Source organism: Somniosus microcephalus, chromosome 22 (assembly GCF_052327205.1).
Source record: "Somniosus microcephalus isolate GS21.2 chromosome 22, FLI_Smic_1.0, whole genome shotgun sequence".
Classification (NCBI taxonomy): Eukaryota; Metazoa; Chordata; class Chondrichthyes; order Squaliformes; family Somniosidae; genus Somniosus; species Somniosus microcephalus.
Window position 1 is genome coordinate 39,812,191 of NC_141008.1, and position 24,792 is coordinate 39,836,982.

Here is a 24,792-nt window from a genome sequence, read left to right on the forward strand (position 1 = left end):
ATACCCTACGGGACAAATTCGTCTGTGGACACCTGAGTGAAAGAACCCAGAAGAGGTTACACTCAGAGAAAGAGCTGACGCTAGATAAGGCTTTCAGCGTGGCAGTATCGTATGAAGCAGCAGCAAGGGGAGCTGCGGAAATACAACAAAAGCCACAGGAATACGGCACCCACGAAATGACACGGGGATTTGCAAAATGTTATCGCTGCGGCAGAACAAACCATGACCAGAAGGACTGCTGGTCCAAGGACAAAATATGCAGGCAATGCGGAAAGATGGGACACATTGCACGAGTTTGCAGGTCTGGGAAGAAGACCAACGACAATAAAAAGGCTATTAAAGAACCATACAGGAAGGTATAAAAGATGACGGACAGTAGTTCCAAAGACCAGATGAGCGATAGTGAATCCAGGAACAAGAGACTAAGCTGTCTCAAACTTCACAACATAATCGCAAAAGAGGATCACCGAACCATTTGGGTCACCCTCACGATAGCAGGGTCCCAAGTCAAAATGGAATTGGATACAGGATGAGCTCTAACCGTCATGAATCGACGAGACTACAAGCGGCTATTCTCACACATACCCTTGAGAGAGACATCCATTGTTTTGAGGACGTATACGGGGCAAAAAGTATACCCCAGAGGAAAAATAAGGGTGCCTGTCGAATACAACGGCAAGAAAATACGGAAATTGTATCTCAACATTCTGCAAGATGGTGGACCACCGTTATTGGGACGTGAATGGATCAGAAAGATAAGTTTAGACAGGCACTGACGGTGGCTGGTAAAAAGGATGACGACGTCACTCCTGGGCGATTGTCAACAATCTTAGCTGACGCCAAAGAGGTATTTCAACAAGAACTGGGCACTCTTAAAGGCGTAACCGCCTCGATAAAAATAGAAGAGAATGCAATTCCCAAGTATTTCAAAGCAAGACCGGTACCATATGCAATTCGCCCAGCCGTCGAGGCAGAGCTGGAGAATCTGGAGAAGGCAGGCGTGTTATCTAAGGTAGACTGGAGCGAGTGGGCGACACCCATCGTTCCTGTCATGAAGAAAACGTTAAACAATAAGTCTGAGGAGCCAAGGAAGGTTCGCATCTGTGGGGACTTCAAGGTGACGGTGAACCCAGTCCTTCACACAGTACAATATCCTCTTCCAAGGATAGAAGATATCTTCGCCTCACTATCTGGAGGGAAGCGTTTTACAAAAATTGACCTAGCACAAGCATATTTGCAGATGGAGGTTGAAGAATCCTCTAGGAAGTATCTCACAATAAACACTCACAAAGGTCTTTACCAGTATAATCGACTGGTATTCGGAGTAGCATCAGCTCCGGCGATATGGCAAAGAGCGATGGAACAAGTCCTGCAAGGGATTCCGGGGATGACATCCTAGTGACAGGTGAAGATGACAGTGAACACCTTGCCAACCTAGAGCAGGTGCTCACTAGACTACGTGAACATGGGCTACGAGCCAATCGCCCTAAGTGCGAGTTTTTAAGAAACAGATATCATAATGTGGCCACGTGATTGATGAAGAGGGGTTGCATAAGTCCCCTGACAAAATTGAAGCAGTGGTTAAGGCTCCAGCGCCTGAAAATGTGTCGCAACTGAGGTCATTCCTCGGATTGGTGAATTACTACCATAAGTTTTTGCCGAATTTGTCCACAATTCTGCATCCACTGAACGCCCTACTACAAACGGGAGTAGCATGGAAATGGAGCGATGAATGTAAGCGGGCCTTTCAGAAGAGTAAGGACCTAATCACTTCAAGAGAAGTATTGGCTCACTACAACCCATCACTACCGATAAGACTGGCGTGTGATGCGTCTCCCTACGGTGTTGGGGCGGTACTGTCACATAAATTCCTTGATGGTTCAGAGAGGCCGATAGCTTTTGCGTCACGCTCGTTAACTTCAGCCGAGCGTAACTACGCCCAGATTGACAGAGAGGCCCTCAGCCTGGTGTGGGGGGTGAAGAAGTTCAATCACTACCTGCACGGTCAGAAATTTACTCTACTAACTGATCATCAACCTCTCGTCTCCATTTTCAACCCTCAGAAGGGCGTACCGATAATGACGGCACAACGGCTACAGAGGTGGTCCCTTTTCCTAGGGGCACACCAATATGACATCGAGTACAAAGGAACTAAACAGCATGGGAATGCTGATGGATTGTCGCGCCTACCGTTGCCGGCGGTGGAAGAAGAACTGGCAGTGGATCCAGTGGAGTTATTCCACTCGACTATAGTCGAATGTCTCCCTGTGACGAATGCAAACATAGAAAAGGAAACACGAAATGACCCGACACTCTCCTGGGTCTATGATTTAACGGTGAAGGGATGGCCAGCATTCTCGCCGAGAAGAGAACAGCTGTCAGTGTGCAGAGGAACCTTGATGTGTGGATCCAGAGTAGTAATTCCACCCAAATTGAAGGATAGAGTGCTCAATGAGCTTCATGAGCGTCATCTGGGAGGAGTAAAAATGAAGAACTTAGCCAGAGCGTTTGTGTTTTGGTCGGGAATCGATAGAGAAATCGAAGAGATGACCAAGAGCTGTACAGGATGCCAGAAGGTCCAAAACGCCCCACCACAAGCCCCTCTACATCCATGGGAGTGGCCCTCATCGCCATGGCAAAGGGTGCACATTGATTTTGCTGGTCCCTTTATGGACTCGATGTTTTTAATTGCGGTGGATGCACATTCAAAGTGGCCAGAGGTAATAAAAATGTCCACAACCACCACAGCAAAAACTATCACAGTCTTACGAACCATATTCGCCAGGAATGGGCTGCCTGAACAGATTTGCTCTGACAATGGACCACAGTTTGTGTCTGAAGAGTTCCAGTGGTTCTTAAAGAACAATGGTGTTAAGCATTACACATCCGCCCCATATCATCCAGCCACTAATGGATTGGCCGAGAGGTTTGTTCAAACATTCAAGAAGGCTATCAAGGCAATGTGTAATGAAGATATACCCCTACAACACAAGGTGGATAACTTCTTGTTTGCCTACCGGAATGCGACACATGCGGTTACCAACCAAACTCCAGCCATGATGTTCTTCAATCGAAGACTACGATGCCGCTTGGATTTGGTTAAGCCAAACATCAGAAGAGATGTGGAGAACAGGCAGTTTCAGAATATGAATGAAAGGCCGACCAGGAGTTTTAAGATAGGTCAACCAGTTTTGGCCCGGGACTACCGCACAGAGAAATGGCAGCCAGGAACGATCTGCACACGGCAAGGACCTCTAATGTATACTGTGGACGTTGGAGAGAGCATTGTAAGATGCCATGCTGACCAGATTCTAGAGTCACTGGAAAACGTCAACTCCACACCACGATCTGATACACCTGGCGATGAAACCGAAGTACCAATTGCATCTACCACAGAATCGGTGATATTGGAAGCAGACGAACCAAACAACGACATTGATCCCAACGCAACCTTGCCAGAAGAACCTGATATCCCAAAGAGGCGTTATCCAGACAGAACCAGGAAGCCTCCTCAAAGACTGAACTTATAATTGCTTAACTTCAACCAATGTATCTAGCAACCATAATTGTAATTGTAATTAGTTATTATTTAGTTGTCAAATGAATGTTATGTACTGTTTATCTAAAAGGGGAGGAATTGTTGTGTATGTACCTTTAAGGGAATAACTGGTCTCAGACTGCAGTACCGGCAGTGACCACCCCTGTATAAAAGGCCCTAGCAGGCTTCTGTAGTTTCAGTTTCCAGGTTGTCTCCATTCAGTAAAGACTTGTTATAATCAACTCCTGCAATCCGTGTCTCAATTATACACGGACATAATAGGCGCTATCCCGAAAGGGTCATGAAGCCGCCCCAAAGACTGAATCTATAAATGGACTTTTGTTATTAAATGTACATGTAAAAATGTAATTGTTATTTGAATATTAAGGGGGTATTATTAATCTAAAAAGGGAGGAATTGTAGTGTATGTGCTTTAAGTCAGAACTACTTTTTACAGCTCCTGTATACTGTAGTACCGGCAGTAACCACACCGGTATATAAGCTGTGCGCATGCCTCTGTACCCCAGTCTAGAGATGACCCTCCTCCAGTAAAGACCTGTTGTTTATGTACAGCATCCGTGTAATTATTTATCCACTGAACCATGGATCTAACAGGGGTGTAATCCTTTAGATGACAGGTTACAACCAAGACGCGTGTATTCAGCTTTTTAGAGATCCCGTATCAATATTTGAAGAGGAGCAGTTGTAGAACCCGCCTGATTTACATTCCACTGATATCATGGGTGGGTTCTACAATGGTGGGCGATCCACTCTGCCACATTACTGCCTCAGCCATGGTTGACCTCACAGTGTCAAACAGAACACATTCATTGTGGCGTTTGATACTGCACCTGACCCCCTAGGTCGCTAAGAACTAATGAGCTACAGGTATTGTTGCTTTCTTTTTAAATGAAAAAATGACCAACAGCTGGAAAGATGTGAAGTTAAAAAAAAATATTTAAAATGTACTGTACCTTTAACTGCAGTATCTGCTCCTCCTCATGTAAGCCTGCAATCATTTATTCGCAGTGATGGAAATTGTGAATTAATGATGATTGATAAATAAAAAATGAGTGCCTCCTACAATCATTCCTTTTCAAGTGAAGTGATTATCCAGTTTCAGCTTTCCAAGTAATTATATTTTGTGGCCATCAATCAACGTCATGTAAATGGTTTTGATTTATATTGCTAACCTACAGGGTTCAGTAAAGTTGCTACAGCTATATTTAAATTTGAATAAATGCATTCACTGTACCTCTAGGGTATCAATATTATGCGTGAGTACTGCGCGCTTGAATTCCCTTACCTGGTATCTCAGGCCGAGAAGTTTCACGGTGAAATCATCATAACATTTCAAAATGAATTTTTTATGACTGGTCTTCTGAACGGAGCATAAATGTATTTATTTCTTTATTGGCAGAATGACAGAATTTTGGTTCTGAAGAAAGAAAGACTTGCTTTTATGTAGCGCCTTTCATGACCACCGGACGTCTCAAAGCGCTTTACAGCCAATGAAGTACAGGAAACTCTTTTTTATCCGGCACCGACGAGACCAGCGTGGTGCCGGTTGATCAAAAAGTCCGGAATACAGAGAGGTATACTTATTAAGGTACGAGAGCCCCGTACACGGCCACAGATCCAGGTGTCCCTGCTACATGGCAACAGGAGCAGGAACCCCGGTTACACGGCCACAGATCCAGGAACCCCGGTTACACGGTCACTAATATGAAGTAAAACTTACCTGAACCTACTCCTGAATTTTGCCGGTTAAGAGAGATTTCCGGTTATTTAGGTGCCGGTAAAAAGAGAGTTTCCTGTACTTTTGAAGTGGAATCACTGTTGTAATGTGGGAAACACAGCAGCCAATTTGCGCACAGCAAGCTCCCACAAACAACAATGTGAAAATGACCAGATAATCTGTTTTTGTTATGGTGGTTGAGGGGGAACTATTGGCCAAGACACCGGGGATAACTCCCCTGCTCTTCTTCGAAATAGTGCCATGGGATCCACCTGAGAGAGCAGACGGGGCCTCGGTTTAACGTCTCATCTGAAAGACGGCACCTCTGACAGTGCAGCACTCCCTCACCACTGCACTAGAGTGTCAGCCTAGCTTTATGTGGAAAAGCACGCAGTACCTTAGTTTGTTTATAAAACAATCAGCTCAGGTACGAAATAATGTAAGCGGGATTCTGGATGGCGCAAACTGTTGAAAACAACAGTAGACTGTAGGCAAGGCAATGTTTCACTGCAGTGTTTTCAAACTTTATTTACACAATGTAACTGGTGTTTGGAGTAGAACAATGGCCCAGAAATTAGGTTCGGGGGCTTGCCGCGCATGCAAGCCCCCGATGTGCATTTACCCGGCGCGCCGGCCGTTCTGCTCCCGGGACGAATGGAATTCCTTTTTTCAGTTGATTACTCCCGGGCAGCGTCTGACGTCACGCCGCCCAGGAGTGCAGCCAGCGCGAAGCCTCGAGCACGGAGTGTAAGTGAGACACGCCCCTTGAGGTCTCCTTACCATAGGACACGCCCCCAATTTTTATCACAAGCTGCAAAGCATTTTTACATGCAGAGCAGCATTTTAAATAGGTTTTTTGTATTTTTATTAATCTTTTGCTAACTTTTATAAAGTTTTAAATACTTTTACATTATTTTGAAGAATGTGAAGTAGTTTTAAACAGAATTAAAGCGTAGTTGTTTTGATGAGCCGGCTAGGATCACGTGAGCACTGGGCAACCAATGGGAGGTTGCAAAAGTTCATTCATGAGTTTGATAGTAAGAACTGTCAAACTCATGAAAACTCAGGGCGCCCAAAACAGCACTTAAACTACAAATAAAAGTTTTTTAAAAATCCCACTAAATAAATGAACTATGAATAACTGTAAAAAAAACTATTTTAAACAATTAATCAAATTTTTGAAAAAAATAATTTTTTAACAAATCGGGTCTAAAAATACACTTACCTTACTGTAAATTCTTTAAAAATAATAAACCTGTGGAAAAAAAATTCTAAATTGTATTAATAGACCACTTACCTTTTAAAACTAAGTACTTACGTCTGCTTTTTTCACACGTAAAAACCGGAGGCCTTTACGCACGGGCAACTCTTTACAAAAAAAGGAATTTCAGCGCACACGCGCTGCCTGAAACGTCGCACGCGTTCCGCCTCTTAACCCCTTGGTTCAGAGGACAGGAAATGCCGGTTTTCAGCGCATGCGCTGTGCATCCTGAAAACCGGCACTTCCATCGGGCCCATGCGCGAGTACCCCATCCGTACTCACGCGTTGGGACCCAAATTACTGGGCCAATATCATACTGCTGAAATCAAGGGGCAAAGGTGAGGAAGATGGTTAATGTGCGCTTCACAAAATATAAATATAAAATAGTCTACTTTGGAATTCAATAGCTTGAACCACAATGAATAATACATTTATTTTACCTATATCAGTCAATTTTTAGTACTGCACTTGTTAAAATGCACGTGTGCAGCTGATTGATTTTAGCACTTTCTAATGCAATTGCCACATATTCTGAAAGACATTACTTGATTAGCTTGTGCTAACAGGCCATGCCCTGGAGCTACTTTAATAGGGATCCCAATGCAGCATTGGCTGTCAGCCTTCGGTTCCATAAATGACAACAATCTGAGGTGTTTCTCCAGTAGCTTATGGGTAGGCTCTAGCAGCTGGATAGAAAATAATAGTGAATGTCTGTTATAAATAATATAGTGCAACCTAATGATGAAGCTTCTTTTTCTATAAGCAGGAACATTATCTATTGAAGAGGCAGCTTAGCCAGTGACAGCAGCAAGTACTTCAAGGAAAAGGACTGCAGATCTCTTTTCATTGACAGCTACAAAGGGTCAGAATATATTTCAATACTGGCATTCTTAAAATAGTCTGCAGCACATACAACAGATTTGACACCTCATTTGGCCATCTAAGTAGGGTGTCTTTCTGAGATTGGAGTTAAAAGGGTATAAATTGGTCTTGGGTGATAGCGAAGCAGGGAGCCGCATTGCACACCGCTGGAAGTTCTTTTATATTGGCTTCAATGGCAAAGAGAATCAGGTGGAGTGAAAAACATTACTTCCCAAAACAAATTTATATCCCAAAGTATCCAGAACAAGTGATTGTCCATGAAATACATCAACTGAAACACTCAGTACTATCAGAGAGTTGGTAAACTACCAAATCTGCTTAGTCCTACAGCAAACTAATCAGTAGTTACAACTGTAAACATCACAAGACTTCAAGGCAAACGGTACTGCTGTTTTTTTCCCCAATTGATATCTGGTAATAGTTCATTACAGCATTAAGAGAATTTGAACAAATAATGAAAATATTGGTGGCCGTGTATTCAGCTGTCTAAGCCCTAAGCTCTGGAACTCCCTCCCGAAACATCTCCACCCCTCTCTTGTCCTTTAGCACCTATTTCTTTGACCAAGCTTCTAGTCTCCCCTCCTAATATCTGCTTCTTTGGCTCAGTGTCAATTTTTGTCTGACTATGCTTCGTGAATTGCTTTGGGACATTTCCTTTATTAAAGACGCCTATGTTGTTTGTAGTTGTTGTTAAGAGTATTTAAACAAGTGGATATGCATATGTAAGGGACGGTTTCCGATAAACTATTGTGTGCTATCATGGCTCACCAATCAGGAGGGCTGCAGGCATGATGTCTGCTGCCAATATCAGAAGTGGATTATTTTTCTCATTGGCAATTCTATTCCTAAAGTTGGTTACTTTTTCATTGTTCTTACTTTTATCTTTAGATAGATCCCATGCAGCCCCAGACATAATGCTGTTGCTTCTAACATAAGGGGGTCAAACCGTCTAATCCGCATATTTTGTACTATTGCTTTAAAAAAAAGGCTTCAGAGACTGATTTTGTTAGTGACATCTTTGGGTGCTCAGAATCTGAAGCTTAAATCCATTTGAATATTTATTCCTGATGTTGCATTTGTACTTTAGCATTATGTACAGGGGCCATGGGGGAATCAAAGTAACCAAGTCACATCTTGAATTAGGCTCTCCTCTGGAATGCAAAGCGCTAAGACCATAATGTTTGTCAATACTGTTAATGTCTCATTCTTGTGAAATGGTGCATGTGAACCACAAGCCACCACTGGTATGGCCCCTAGAGGCAGAAATTATCTCACAGATAAATGAAGAACTGGAGGACCTGCTGCGTTGAAACACTTAAAGAAAGAACTAACGTGCATTTCATCGAATGCATGGAGCGCATCCAAGAATCTGTCGAGATTGGCCATCTATCATTAGGCACCCTTTGACCATGTCAGATTCGACTTGGGAGATTTAAGGATCACGATTACTGCTGCCACCAGATCTTCAATGTCGGCATCTAGTTTCTGCATTGATCGCAGTTCACCTATAGTCAGAAACACAAATTCAACAAAAACAGAAGAAATTTTGTTTTAAAAAAACAATTACAAGGACGAAGTTGAAGGGGACATTTGAGGCGGCAGCATTCCCAGAATTAGGGGGCTGAGAGTCATGCCTTCCTGAATCTTAGCGAAATATAGGCATGATTAAAACTTTATTTTAAATTAATACTCAGGATATTGGTGTAATTGGCAAGGCCAGCATTTGTTGCCTATCACTAGTTGCCCTTGAGAAAGTGGTGGTGAGCCTCCTTCTTGAACTGCTGCAGTTCATGTGGTGAAGGTACTCCCACAATGTTGTTAGGTGGGGAGTTCCAGGATGATGAAGGAACGGCACCTCTCATATAGCCCTTGGATATATGTCCAAATCAGGATCATGTGTGACTTGGAGGGGAACTTAGAGGTGGTGGTGTTCCCATGCAACTGGTGCTCTTGTCCTTCTAGCTGGTGGAGGTTGCGGACTTCGGAGGTGCTGTCGAAGAAGTCATGGTGAGTTGCTCCAGTGCATCCTGACGTGCTATAACATCCATAGAAACTGCAAATAGACTACTCATCTGTGTTTACAGCTATTCTAAGGAATCTACCCCTCTAAAAATGGATTAATGAATATTATCGAAGGAAATAAAGTGTCAATTTTTTTGCCTGTTAAAGACCAGTTCCACCATTAATGATGAACTTGTGCAGCACTCTGCAACTGCAGTCAAATTTTTAAAATGTAATTTTAATCCAGGTCAGATCTGGAGTTAGTGAGCTTAACCAAGGAGAAGATTTTGAAGTGTCAGACAGCAAGGACAAAAGTAAAAACAAAGGGGATGCAAAACTGGCGGGATCACTTTACACCCACCCCGCCCGATTTGACCTTGCATTGACTGCAATGGAAAGTGAAACCCAACAGAGTGTAAAATGGGCGAGCGATCCAATCCCATCAGTTTCCCGTCGGGTGGGTTCGGTTAAAATTATCCCCCAGGTGGTTGGAAATACTCAGCAGGTCAGTCAGCATCTGCGAAAGGAAAAGACAAATTGGTGGCGGGGGTGGGGGGGGGCAAAATTGGGCTCGGCAGCACCTGTTTTTTGGGTGCTACGAGGCCCCTTAGGGTTCCAAAATGGCGTCTGCAGCGTGGTGCGCCGCACACTTCTGGCGCGCCAAACGCCATATTAGTAAAGGGGTCAGCGCGTGCACATTTAACGTTCAACAGAAATATGCAGAGCACGCAGATCATGACGTCAATCAGTGTTTGCCATTTCAAACACCACGCTCCAGCCTACGCCCTATCTTTACCTCGCCCAACTGAACACACGTTAAGTGAAATGAAGGACCCTCCCCAACCCCAGTGCTATTGAAATGGATCATGAACCGCTTACAGGTTATTTGCTGGATTATTTCTTCTGGCTGCTGGTACAATTGTACGTGTTTTTGGAGTTTTCCTATGCTTGGCTAAAGTTTGAATAATGCGCAGGGAGCGGTGTGGCAGGTGCTGAAGCACTTTTTGCTGACTTAGCGGCTTATGCATGGACCAGTTGCTCCCAGACATGGGTGGACCAGTAGACCTCCCTCTTGGCATTGAGAATGAGCAGAGGCCACGCAGAGCAGGACAAGCTGCTAGAAGAGGGAGGAGGAGGAGGGGGCAGAAGGGCTCTCGGCAGGAGGCCATATCTGCATAGGGTCTTTAGGGAGCAGATCTGTTGGAGAACAGATTGCAAGAGTACCGTGATGCCCTGGAAGCCACTTTGCACACTGATATCCAGAGCCATGATGAACGGGCGCAGGTTAATTGCGCATCGTGATCCTTGCGCCCGTTTTTGGGGCGCTATCCAACTTAACCCTCTATGACTTTCAAAAGACAGAATTAACTAGCATAAACAAGCCCATATGGTGGGGAGGATCAGGTGATTTAAACCAAACCTCTAAACCAGCAACACTTTTAGTTTGAAAAGCCAATTGTTTCCACATTAGATCGAAGCTAAGCTATAACATTCTGTTATGTCAGCATTGCCTACTGCTTTAATGTGTGATATATTATCGTTAAATTCATGTTAGAAACTAGGTGAGATCTTTGTAAAACTCATTGGGGTTGAAAGTGAGTTACTGCATCACATTAGGGACAAGAGGCTCACCTCACCTGATAATGCTAGGTCATTTGATTAATATATTTTGATAACACCCCGGGAGCACACCGAGTTGGGTGAGATTTCCTGCTCTTATAAATGTGCTTCTTTTTAGGTAGAAAAATGGTTGGGGGAAGAACAGCCCCATTCAGTGAGCAGGCATTGGAGGTCCTGCAGCAAAGGATGGCCCTGTGAGGAGGAGCGAGCCACCTGAATGTAGAGCGTCACATCAGCAGCATTACTGCAGGTGACAGAGAATGTCAATACAGTCTCACCTGTGGCCTAAACCTGGTAGGACGTCAAGCAGCAATTTTATGACCTTCGCAAGGCTGCCAAGGCAAGTGTGCAACAATGTGATAACATCTTAACAGGTTGTCTTTCAAAGCTTTTATTGCTCTTCACTTTACACTTGGTACACACTTCGAGACTGCAATGATCTATTGCCAAATGTTCATCTTTCTAAATACATAGGGACGCTCATGTTTTTACAGTGTAGTGTAGTGCTGTCATATCAAAATGCTGAGGGAGTTGCCCATTTAATGTGGCGAGCAGTAAGTATGCCAGCAAAAAGTTCCTTAATGCTGCCTGTTCACAAACTCACCAAAGGTAACAACTGTCCTGGGCATTTGTGTCACACTCATCTTCTCACACAATATTCTTTTCAACATGTGTCCCTTTATATCTGCTTGAAGGAGTAAAGTGCACATAACAGGATTTCAGACAGGAAGGGGTCAACAAAGGTGTGACCCTTGAGTCCTTATGAGATAAAGGCCATCAAAATTATGGGCATGGAGACAATAGAGGGAGTGGAAGAGGGTGATGGCGAAGATCTCCCCCAACCCAAGGCTGGTTACATTTGCTTTCCATGTTGTAACCTCCCTATTCAGTCCCTCGCTCACAGGCATAAATTGCAATGTAACACACCGCAATGTCTTACTTTGTGCAGCAGTATTTCAAGGAGTAACCTACTGCAAGCATTGTAAAGTATGTTCTTCTGCCTCTCAAGGTGCCCAAGAGGAGGAGGTTGCCATGCCCCACCCCACACCAACCTGCATCACCCATTCCTACAATAGGAGACACCCAATATACAACCTCAACCTAGCACCCCACACCACCCTGCAATCGCTCCAGCATTGGTGGCCATGCCTTCAGTTGCCTAGGCCCCAAGCTCTGGAATTCCCTGCCTAAACCTCGCCACCTCTCTACCTCTCTCTCCTCCTTTAAGATGCTCCTTAAAATCTACCTCTTTGACCAACTTTTTGGTCACCTGGCCCAATATCTCCTTATGTGGCTCAATGTCAAATTTTGTTTGGTAACGCTCCTGTGAAGCGCCTTGAGATGTTTTACTACATTAAAGGTGCTAAATAAATGCAAGTTGTTGTTATTGTTGCATCGCCCACACCTACAATAGCAGACACCTAATGTACAACCTCAACCTAGCACGCCACACCACCCTGCATCACAGTAGGCACCATCACAAATAACCTTAGGCCAGGGGACCAGCTCAAGGGTTTTCTTCAGTTGCTCAGTCCAGGGCCTACATACAAACATCCTTTGGTGGCTGTACACTCTGCACAGGGTTCTAGCGCTCAAAGTACTTCCCAATTACATACGCAAGCACAGTGTGCCTCGGGTGGCTCTGATCATACTATTGTCCCATTGCACTGTGAAGCGAGACTCAAAGGCCTAATATGGCCACACCTTAAAATAACAATCCAGTTGTGAAATAAGTTAAGTTGTGACTTTATATTAAAAGTGTGTACAGGATTATCATAGTTGAATTTAGGGGTCACTCTTTAATTTTCAGAAATGCAGGGTCCTAACAAACAATACACATTCCACATTCTGTTATTCGGAGATTTATTACTGCATGTTATATTAAATTTCTCCAGATCACACTTTTCTCAATATCAACAGCAAAAATATTTTGAGATGCAGCTTAGCTCTCACTCTGTAATGCTTTTTAAAAATCTTGTGTATTATGGTACCCGATAAAGATACAATTATCAGCATGTTCAGTATGAGTGCTTTATAAATCTATTGAAGTTGCTGACTTCATTTTTAATTTCTTTTCTAAAGGATTTCTTTCAATGGAATGTAATTCTACCCAACATATTGAACGTTGTTTTAAGTGTGTTAATTTATTAATGAACATTCATTTCCTTTGCAACGACAGTGAACACATGAAAGTGTACAACAGCAAAATACTGCGGATGCTGGAAATCTGAAATAACAACAGAAAATGCTGGACTCAGCAGCCCAGGCAGCATCCGTGGAGAGAGAAACAGAGTTAACGTTCTGATGAAGGGTCCCAGACCTGAAACATTGGCCCAGAAATTCAGGTCAGGGGCTTCCCGCGGGTGTAAGCCCCCGACCTGCACTTACCTTCCGCGCCGGCCGTTGAGCTGTGGGCCCCCGTGGAATTCCGAACCGGGGCCTGGTCCAGCTGCCGGCGCGCAGTGCTTGCGTATCCCAGGGGCGCAGTTAGTTCGATGCGTCCCCTGGGATCACGTGGGCCATGGGGAGCCAATTGGAGCAGGGAATGTTCCATTCATAAGTCTGACAGGAAGAGCTGTCAAGACTTATAAATACTACGGCCCCAAAATAGCACTAAATCGTCAAATAAAATTTTAAAACATCACATTTTTTAAATAAACTATAAATTACATGAAATAACTTATTTTAAACAATAATTTACATTTTTGAAAAAAAAAATTTTATTTTCGAATGGGGCTAAAAATAAACTTACCTTGCTTTAAAGTATTTAAAAATAATAAACCTGTGGAAAAAATGTTTTAATTTTAATTAATTCACCACTTACCTTGTAAAAAGCAGGCCTTACACCTGCTTTTTATATTTCTAAATTCTGGAGACTTACCCTCCCGGGAAAACCTGTAAAAAAAACAAGTTCGATGCACACGCGCAGCCTCCCCCACGCACACGTTCCACCTCTTTGTTCAGAGGAATGGAAGTGCCGGTTTCCAGCGCATGCACAGTGCATGCAGGAAACCGGCACCTCCATCGGGCCTACGGGTGAGTACCCCGTGCGTACTCACCCGAGGAGACCCGAATTTCTGGGCCATTAACTCTGTTTCTCTCTCCACAGATGCTGCCTAGCCTGCTGAGTATTTCCAGCATTTTCTGTTGTTATTCCATGAAAGTGTACATTGAACCTGAATGTAGCAATATTTTAGTAACAAAATGTTAATAGTACCTCTGATTGCTTCAACTTTCATGCCTGTTTCATATCTTCATTGTGGAAATATTGAAAGCTATGGGATTTTGGGGCTATTTGCCTGACAACAACCATCAAGATCAAAGTCTTACTCACCGATGAGATGGTTATGTATTTTATCTTAAACTATAAATTAACTGCATCGTGTTTTAAAAAAAAATCTTAACCATTGTATTTTAAACAGGCACTTAATGGCCTCCCAACCCGCCAATATTGCAGGCAGGAAGCGCATTATTTTGAGCCAGAAGTGCGCCACCCGCCATATTGGTACAGGCCAAAACATTGGCGTGCAGCGCTCACGAATGAAACAAGAGTTAGGTTCTTTGCATATGCAAATAAGGGGCCTGATGCCTATTTGAGGCCTCCACTGTAAGATTGGTTTGCCCTGAGGCGTTCGGGAAAACCAGGTCTACATGCAGCCTATACAAGCGGTCTTTAACTGGATTGCTGTTAGGCAGCAGCCAACAAGGTAAGATTTTAAAATATGTTTACCTGAATGTGGAACTGGGAGGAGCAGGAGTACTCAAAAAAAACCAGGCTGCCGTTGCTCCGGCGACTGATCCATCCCCGTGACTACTAAGCCCTCCCCCACCCAGCTGCTGATCCCACCCCATGGCTACCGATCTCTCCCAGCCACCGCTGCCTCCTGATCCAGTCACTCCCCCTTCACTTACCCGAGCGACGCAGCAGCCTGATTTTCAGCGACGCTTCGCAGGGCAAGCTGCCTCTTACTCTCCGCAGCTCGCCCGCTTCATAGAATATTGGAGGTGCCTCGGGCAGGGATTGCACCTCATGCACTCAATAATGGCCGCGTTCAAATTTCTAGGCCTATATTTTCATTATCACATTTAAAATTTAGTTAAAATTTCTAGCTGTAACAATTCGTAAATGTTTTTATAAACATGCATGATAGCATGTTGGTGACATAAGAGATTCTCTGGAAAGGCTAACATACACAGGTAGGAGTGCTAGTTGAATTGAAGTGGACTAAAGTCAATTCCGTACAAGGGAATTCTGTCCTTCTTGGTGTAAATCTCAGAAATCATAGTGTTATAATGGAACCTCCATTATTCACACTCCACTTAATCACCATCCCAATTATCTGTCAGAACTTTTGCTGGTCAAAACGACAGAATATTTCTTTTGCAATTTGATCTCAGGCCAAAACTTGGGGACTCTAGATTATCTGCCAATTTCCACTGAGCACTGGGTTATGCAGGGGGACCATCCACTTTGGGAGATAACATACGAATTAGGAGCAGGAGTAGGCCACTCGGCCCCTTGAGCCTGCTCCGCCATTCAATAAGATCATGGCTGATCTGATTACTCCACATTCCCGCCTACCCCTGATAACCTTTCACTCCCTTGCTTATAATGGAGGCTCTTAGAGGGGATTTTTAAACAAAACAGTAGTATTTCTCATCATTTTCCAGTGATCTATGACGTGAACTGGCTGTCAGGAGAGGTGTTAATAGTGCTTCCAGATCAGGATCAGACTTTTCCTGCATATCACGGGCTACCATGGCAACTTGCAACAAATCAATAATCCTGGTACGTGAAGACATGGTCAACTGAGATGGAAGATAAATCTAACATTTTCGTCCGTCCATCCATCCAGGCAAATTCATATACAGGGTATATGCAATCTTGATCCAAAAGACTCTCAATGCAATGTAAGATTTGAAAGCCAGATAAACCCTGTATTTTAGTGAGGGCTGAATTAAATCCAAGATATTAGGTTGGTTTCCAATGATAATACTAGCTTAATAGTTTTTACAGTGCTATAATTAAGTCCAGTACTTTAAGGAGTAAACCCAGTACAACAACCAAAGGATATTTTGTACAAGTAGAGTAAATGCTACCTCTGCTGGGCTAATTTTCAGAAATGGCAGTGTTATATCCCCATTCTAAAAGAAAATGAGAGTATTTCTCACCAGTGCTATGATCCAGGAGCTCAGCTGTTATTAAGTGCCAGCACTGAAAATGCTGATTACTAGGTGAGGGATGATGCCATATCAGGATCAGAATAGTTCTTGTACATCACACTTTGTCTCATGCATTTTGTGTGTATATTTGGCTTGCCTTTCCTGTATAATTTCCTCTATAAATTTGAGTGCAAACACATCAAAGGGAATTGATTTGTTACCCTGCGGAATCATCTCTGGCAGAAGGTTTTAGGACATGCTGGCCGGGAAATGATGCGAGGACACATTTTGTTGGCACCCTACTCACTCACACACTGCGCAATTTCATGGGGGTCCTTTAACATGGGCACACAATGCATTTAAGGCCGGTCACAGTCTGCCCTTTTGAGGATACTTTCTTAAAGGGGAACAGTTTGAATTTTGATTGTCACAACCAAAATGATCTAAATGGATAGAGCATTCAGTGTTTTTATATAGAGGAGGATGAACAAAGAGGTGCCAGTGGAGTTCCTCCACACAGGAGTGGGTCTGCTCACACCTGCCATTATCCATAATGCCCTGTTTACAGACCCAGGTGGAGCTACCTGGAGCTGTGAGAACAGAATTGCCCTTGTAGATGAAGATTAACCAAGGACACAGGAACATTAGGGACAGGTTGGGGCCATTTAGCCCCTCAAGCCTGCTCCACCGTTCAATTAGATCATGGCCAATCTGCACCTCAAATCCGCTTTTGCTCCATATTCCTGATATCCTTACCTAACAAAAATCTATCTGCAAAGCTGCACTGTCGAAGGTGCCGTCTTTCGTAACGGACGTTATACTGAGGCCCCGTCTACTCTCTCAAGTGGACGTAAAAGATCCCATGGCACTATTTCGAAGAAGAGCAGGGGAGTTATCTCCGGTGTCCTGGCCAATACTTATCCCTCAACCAACATAACAAAAGCAGATTCTCTGGTCATTATCACATTGCTGTTTGTGGGACCTGGCTGTGCGCAAATTGGCTGCTGCGTTTCCCATATTACAACAGTGACTACTCTTCAAAAGTACTTCATTGACTATAAAGCGCTTTGAGACGTCCGGTGGTCGTGAAAGGCGCTATATAAATGCAAGTCTTTTTTTCTTTACCATTTAATTAAATCTAATCTTATTCGGATCAATAGAAGAAATGGTGAAATAAACAACATTCACGGAGTTGTGCCGCACTCAATATCTATAATGTGCAAACAGTAAACCAAGAAAGGATTATTGGCTTGTTAATCCTTCCGCATATTGTTAATACAAACTACACAGGTCACTGTATCAGCAAAAAGGGAGGAAAAGAATGTCCTCACAACTAGAGACTACATTTCATGTGAAAGCTATTTTGGTTCAGTGCTACTGGACATCTAACGAATTTTAGGCAGGCATATGTTGTGAGCATCGAGTTACATCGAATTACATCAAGTGTACAGCACAGAAACAGGCCATTCAGCCCAACTGGTCTGTGCCGGTGTTTATGCTCCACACGAGCCTCCTCACACCCTACTTCATCTAAAGTTATCAGCATAGCCTTCTATTCCTTTCTCCGTCATGTGCTTACCTAACTTTCCCTTAAATACATCTATGCTATTTGCCTCAAATACTCCTCATGGTAGCGCATTCCACATTCTCACCACTCTTTAGGTAAAGCAGTCTCTCCTGAATTCCCTATTGGGTTTATTGCTGCATAGCTTATATGTTAATGACCTCTAGTTTTGGACTCCCCCACAAGTAGAAACATTTTCTCTTATGTCTACCCTATCAAACCCTTTCATTATCTTAAAGACCTCGATCAGGTCACCCCCTCAGCCTTCTCTTTTCCAGAGAAAAGAGACCCAGCCTGTTCAGCCTTTCCTGAAAAGTGTATCCTCTCAGTTCTGGTATCATCCTTGTGAATCTATTTTGTATCTTCTCCAAAGCCTCTATATCCTTTTAACAATATGAAGCCCAGAACTGTGCACAGTCCCCCAAGTATGGTCTCGTATTATAATGGATTATTTCTGTATACCTTATCATTGCCAAGTAGATTATTTGATAACTGATTCAGGGGTCATACCAGAACAATAAAGGTTTTAAAAACTAGGAGACATCATTTAAAGGTTAGGAAATAAAATAAGGAATTTGGGAAGAATTATTTCACACAAAGGCTAATAGTCATATTAATACACTACCATTGAAAGTCATTGAAGCAAATTGTGGATAAATTCTTTCAAGACACAACTGGAGATAGATAGGATTCAGATATATTAAAAAATGGTAGATTTTTGGGCCAAATAGTCTGCTGCTCCTAACATTTTCTATAATTTTTCATACCACCCTTTAGGTTTTTTCTCTTAAGCACGTTTCTTTGCCAATTTTCTCTGTCCTTTTCTGCCCCGAAGGTATAGATTCATTGCTGAGGCAAAGTTCCCTGTGCAATACTAACTGTCACGAGCTTCGCCCAAACAACCATGATTCACATGTAAGTCATGACCATAAGTATTGGCAAGCTATTTGATCAAACAACCAAACCAGATCTGATCCTTACCCAATATCCAAACAAGCGCATTTCTAGCAGAGGTCACTGGGTAGCAATCAGAACCATGGCAGATTTTCCTATCTTCAACCAAGGGGCACTGATAACAACTGCAGTGCCCCTACTGCCACACGTCCTAAGATTGGCTAACTCAACACAGACTGGGAATCAAACTGAGGACCTTCTTGTTCTGTGTGATTCTTCTACTCCCTGGATAAACTAGCTGAATCACCAAGAAAGTTACTCTACATTGATTTGATTGTGAATTAATAAGTGCAATAGCATGGCAGTATTGTGTTTTGGTGCTCCAACATTCTTTGCCATTGAGCGGTAGTTGCTCAGGGTCAAATTCCCTCTGTGACAAATTCTCCTTCCGAGCCATGTCATAAGGGAAAGTTGCTGAGTATAATTTAGGTGAAAAGCAATTAAAAAAAACTTGAATGCCATTCGCCCTAGGCCAACTCATGCCCCACCTAGCTGCCAGCTTGAGATTATCAGTGGTAGAGTCTGGGGCTGGTTACATACCCATTCTCTTGGCTGGGGAATAATGCACAGCACAAGAAGAATTAAAGGAAGAAAAGCTTAAATAATCCAATAAACTTAAAATGCTACTGATCTGAGATGTCACACCAGCAGCGATATTATTTAAAGTTCACAAAACAATTCAATGACCATATCACATTACTGGGGAGGCCACCTTCATGATATAAATTCTGTGACTTCCTTGCTTCTCAGCTCCAATACTGGTTAAATAAGCTATTATAATCTTTATTTGATTACTCTTTTACTATTTTTCCAATTTTAATTATATTTAAATACAAATTTAGCCAGACTTTAAGCAGCAGGGTGAAAGAGTACTGAGCAATGCTACACACCAGCACATGTGTTATAATAAAGCAAAGTCACAACATAAACACCTTTGGTGCATTGTACCTTTTCCAATATGAAGAACTTAAATTGTAATGCCGTGAGGGTTGAAAAATTAGACTGACATGAGGCACAGGAGATTAAGAACTCTGCATTTCAAAGGAAAGCCTGTCAAATCAATCACAATCTTCTGACAGATATGATAACAATATGCCAGCAACGCGACCCCACAACACAGGTTAAATTTAATTCTGTCAAACACTTGTAGGAAAAAGGTAGAAAGAATGCTCTTTCTGTATGTGAGGATTGCTATGGAAATGAAAATTGTTCTCATTGTATTAATTAGTCGGCCAAGTATCTCAAAGTTTCCAAGAACTGAATAATTACATTGTGGATTAAATGTTTCAAGTTTAATTTTGGCTGCTTTTAATATTGTTATGCCATGAATTAAATGGAGTGACTATTATTTTTTTTTAACTTCTATAATCACAAATCCAAATTACAGGGCATGTAGCTAGAAACAAATCTTTAACGTGCGTCTGATGTTGGGCTTAGGCAAAGTATGCAATATTAATGAGATTATTTAAATAAATTGCACATGGTTTAAGTGTAGTTTCAGCCCTTGCCTGGCTCGGTGTTTGTAATAGAAAAAAAATCCATGGTCGGAGGAGAATTCATGACCTTGACCTTGCCCATGGGTGCTTTCTTCAAACAAAAATATAATCTGGATGAGTGAGCTCTTGTCTCAACATTGCTATGAGTCCTGTTATTGACATGTTTGGTATTTGAAGGATTTTGGTCTAATAAGAACAGAATTATAAAACGCCATGTGACATTATGGAATGGTGTGGAGATGCCGGAGTTGGACTGGGGTGGACAAATGTAAGAAGTCACACAACACCAGGTTATAGTCCAACAGTTTTATTTGAAATCACAAGCTTTCGGAGCGCTGCTCCTTCATCAGGTGAAGTGGAGAGATGCATAAAGACACAGCTTATATAGTCAGAGAATAATGCCAGGTGATTACAGGTAATCTTTCTAACTGCCATTTATCACACCTCGGCAGAGAGATAATCACAGCGATCAATGGTGTGAATGGTGTCCAAACAGGTTAGTCAGGAAAACATTACATCAAAGAACAATGAGGTGGGGTCACAAGGGGTCAAATGTTGCAGATGCTGGGGTCTGTATGAAAAACAAAAAACACAAAAAAAACATTTTTTTTGCTGGAAATCACAGCAGGTCCAGCCGCATCTGTGTAGAGAGAACAAGCCAATGACGACTCGAGTCTGGGTGACCCTATGTCAGGTGGGATTACATGTAGCGTGACATGAACCCAAGATCACGGTTGAGGCCGTCCTTATGAGTGCGGAACTTGGCTATCAGTTTCTGCTCGACGATTTTGCGTTGTGTGTCTCGAAGGCCGCCTTGGAGAATGCTTACCCGAAGATCGGAGGCTGAATGTCCTTGACTGCTGAAGTGTTCCCCGACTGGGAGGGAACACTCCTGCCTGGCGATTGTTGCGCGGTGTCCGTTCATCCGTTGTCGCAGTGTCTGCATGGTCTCGCCGATGTACCATGCTCCGGGGCATCCTTTCCTGCAACGTATGAGGTAGACAACGTTGGCCGAATCACATGAGTATGTACCATGTACCTGGTGGGTGGTGTCCTCACGTGTGATGATGGTATCTGTGTTGATGATCTGGCATGTCTTGCAGAGGTTGCCGTGGCAGGGTTGTGTGGTGTCGTGGTTGCTGTTCTCCTGAAAACTGGGTAATTTGCTGCGAACGATGGTCTGTTTGAGGTTAGGTGGCTGTTTGAAGGCGAGTAGTGGAGGCATGGGGATGGCCTTAGCGAGGTGTTCGTCGTCATCGACACTGCAACAACGGATGAATGGACACCGCGCAACAATCGCCAGGCAGGAGTGTTCCCTCCCAGTCGGGGAACACTTCAGCAGTCAAGGACATTCAGCCTCCGATCTTCGGGTAAGCATTCTCCAAGGCGGCCTTCGAGACACACGACAACACAAAATCGTCGAGCAGAAACTGATAGCCAAGTTCCGCACTCATGAGGACGGCCTCAACCGCGATCTTGGGTTCATGTCACGCTACATGTAACCTCACCTGACGTAGGGTCACCCAGACTCGAGTCGTCGTTGGCTTGTTCTCTCTACACAGATGCGGCCGGACCTGCTGTGATTTCCAGCAAAAAAAAAGTTTTTTTGTCTGTTTTTTGTTTTTCATACAGACCCCAGCATCTGCAACATTTGACCCCTTGTGACCCCACCTTATTGTTCTTTGATGTAATGTTTTCCTGACTAACCTGTTTGGACATCATTCACACCATTGATCGCTGTAATTATCTCTCTGCCGAGGTGTGATAAATGGCAGTTAGAAAGATTACCTGTAATCATCTGGCATTATTCTCTGACTATATAAGCTGTGTCTTTATGCATCTCTCCACTTCACCTGACGAAGGAGCAGCGCGCCGAAAGCTTGTGATTTCAAATAAAACTGTTGGACTATAACCTGGTGTTGTGTGACTTCTTACATTATGGAATATACAACGCCTACTTATCTCTGAAAAATTGCTTCCTCATTCCCAAAGGGAATCTAGCAAAATTCCAGAAAACTTACCCTTCATCACATGTCCACTGTCCAACCTAGACCTTCCATGACATCCACAGACAACAGCTCCCTCTCCTCCCAGACCTAATGATGCAAGAACCATCATCTGCTGTGGAGGTTTTGATCCTCTCAATCGATATCTCTCCCAATTACTTAAAATCCCATTGTCAACCAAATACTTATCCAGCTCCTTCTTGAAGGAGTTAATCGGCACACACTGTATCAAATACTTTCTTTGGGAGTCAGTGGGGAAAGATCTTGTAATCTCTAATCTTGCTGGAGGCTTGTTAACATTGCCCACCATTTCCGTGCTTATAAACCAAGTCACAAAACTTGTTTAGATCTACACAATCTGTGCCTTTCTGGATTTTAAAGAAGATCATGTGGCCCTTCAATCTTCTTTTCTGCAATACAAGTAAATCCAGCTCTCCCAGTGCCTCCTTTTTATGTGAACCAGTAGCACACATTTGAAAGTAGGAGTACAAAATTGCACTTAATATCCCAAAGATAATCTCACTAGTGAGCATTTTAGATCATAATGTTCTCAGTTCGAACCTGCACACCCACAAAAGCCATGGTCAACGGGGTAATATTTGAAAAAGTCAGCGAGATGGGTTAATGGTAACTTTGATTTCCATATTTTAATTTGTAGACTTGCACTACATGTGCATATGTACACAAGGCCGAGCTGAGGATTGTTTTAGATAGTACTGCAGATATAAACCAATAATGAGCAAAATGGCAAAAACAGTGGAAGTGGGCATTGGCAAATCAAAAATGCATTCCTGTGTACATAGAAAAAATTAAGCCCATATATTGCCTCACAAGGGGATGATGTGATTCTCTTATTAGCTTTGAACAGATCAATGAAATCATTACAGCAATGTTAATGTTTAGTCACAATAGACTGTGGTCTGCCATAACCATTATAGTTATGTAATATCAATATTTCAATGTTCATATAAAAGATCCCTCTTGACAAACCTGCTTTTGAAATATTTTATTTAAAAGCACATCCATTGTAACAATTGTAGGAGAGTTAATTCTGCTGTGAAATAAGGCTGAAAACCACAGGACATATGAGTAAGAATTGCAGATCTGATTATAATTCCTCGTGGCTTTCTAGGATTGTGACCAGGTCTCCCATTTGACATCACTCTACTGTGTGTTTGTTTCAAATTCTAAAGACCCTCATTAGCCCACTGTTAAATTACACTGTTGTTGAAATTGCTTTTTTACCTCCCTCACTACAAATTACATTCATGATATTGGCCTGTTTCTCAAAAGGTGAACAAGTGAGTTATAGAGTTTGCTGCAATCCAGTCAGTGACATGCACAAATATATCTTCATCCATCTCACCTTCTGTCAAAAGGAAAAACACTTGTGCCCTTTCATCAGGAAGAGAAGTGAAAGATTAATAAAGCCACATAAATATCATGGAAGTACAGTTCTGGTTAATGCTAGGAATACAATATTAATCAAGCCACTATGCAATATACTTTGGTCCAACAGAATTCTTATACAGCTTAGCACTGGTTTGTGTCTGTTTAGTTATATTACCGTATCGTAAGAAGTTTACAGCATGCTTTATAGTTTCACTATGCTTCCTCTTGTAGGTCACTCGTTGCCATGAATAGGTTTCCAGCAGAGAAACAGCATAACCTGAAGCATAACTGTCTCCAGAAGGGCCCTTCCATTACTGACTAGCAAAAGATGCAATTAAAATATGGTGGGGGAGAAATTGGCTAACCCCCGAAAATGGGCATGGGGTTCGCGGTACGCAATTAACCCATGCCCGTTCATTGCGTTTCAGGCAGCGCGTTAAATTGGTGCTGCCTTCTCTTGTAAATGATTGCTGCGTGCGGCCAGCACTCCCCATATTGTTCATTGGCTGCACGCATCATCAGGGGCCCAATATCACAAGTGGCTACCGTTACTTAAAGGTAGCCTGCACCTCTTAAGGGAGAGGTGCATTGCTGCTACAAGAAGAGGTGAGAGTTTTGTCAAAAGTCAATCTGGGCTGTGATACTGGGTGCACCTAGGTTTTCAGACAATGCACTGGCGGTCTTAGTGGAAGAGGTGGAAAGAGGGAGAAACATCCTGTATCCACAGTGGGGCAGGAGGCTTTCCAGACATATGTTCAAGAGCCAGTGGGAACAAGTAGCAATGGAGGTTAATGCCAGGAGTGTTTCTCCAAGAACATGGATGCAATGCAGTAAGAAGTTTAACGACCTGACACGCGTTGTCAAGGTGAGTGAGTTCATCTTCAAATGGCCTATCCTACCAACTGTATCACTAGCCTCATCCACTGCTCAATTTACTACACCCCACTTAGCAACAATTTCTATCAATTAGTAATCAACCCTAAAATTCATATGCTTTACCTTACCCTCACACTTAGCACGGTTGCAAGCCTCGCACCCACAACGCACAGCTTACACGCACTGCCAGCTGTTCAACCATGACAGACACATCACCCAAACATATCGCAGGACACTCACTGAGACACTTAACTCTTTCTTGCAGGAAAGGATGGTGCATAACAGGAGGCAGCAGGAAAGA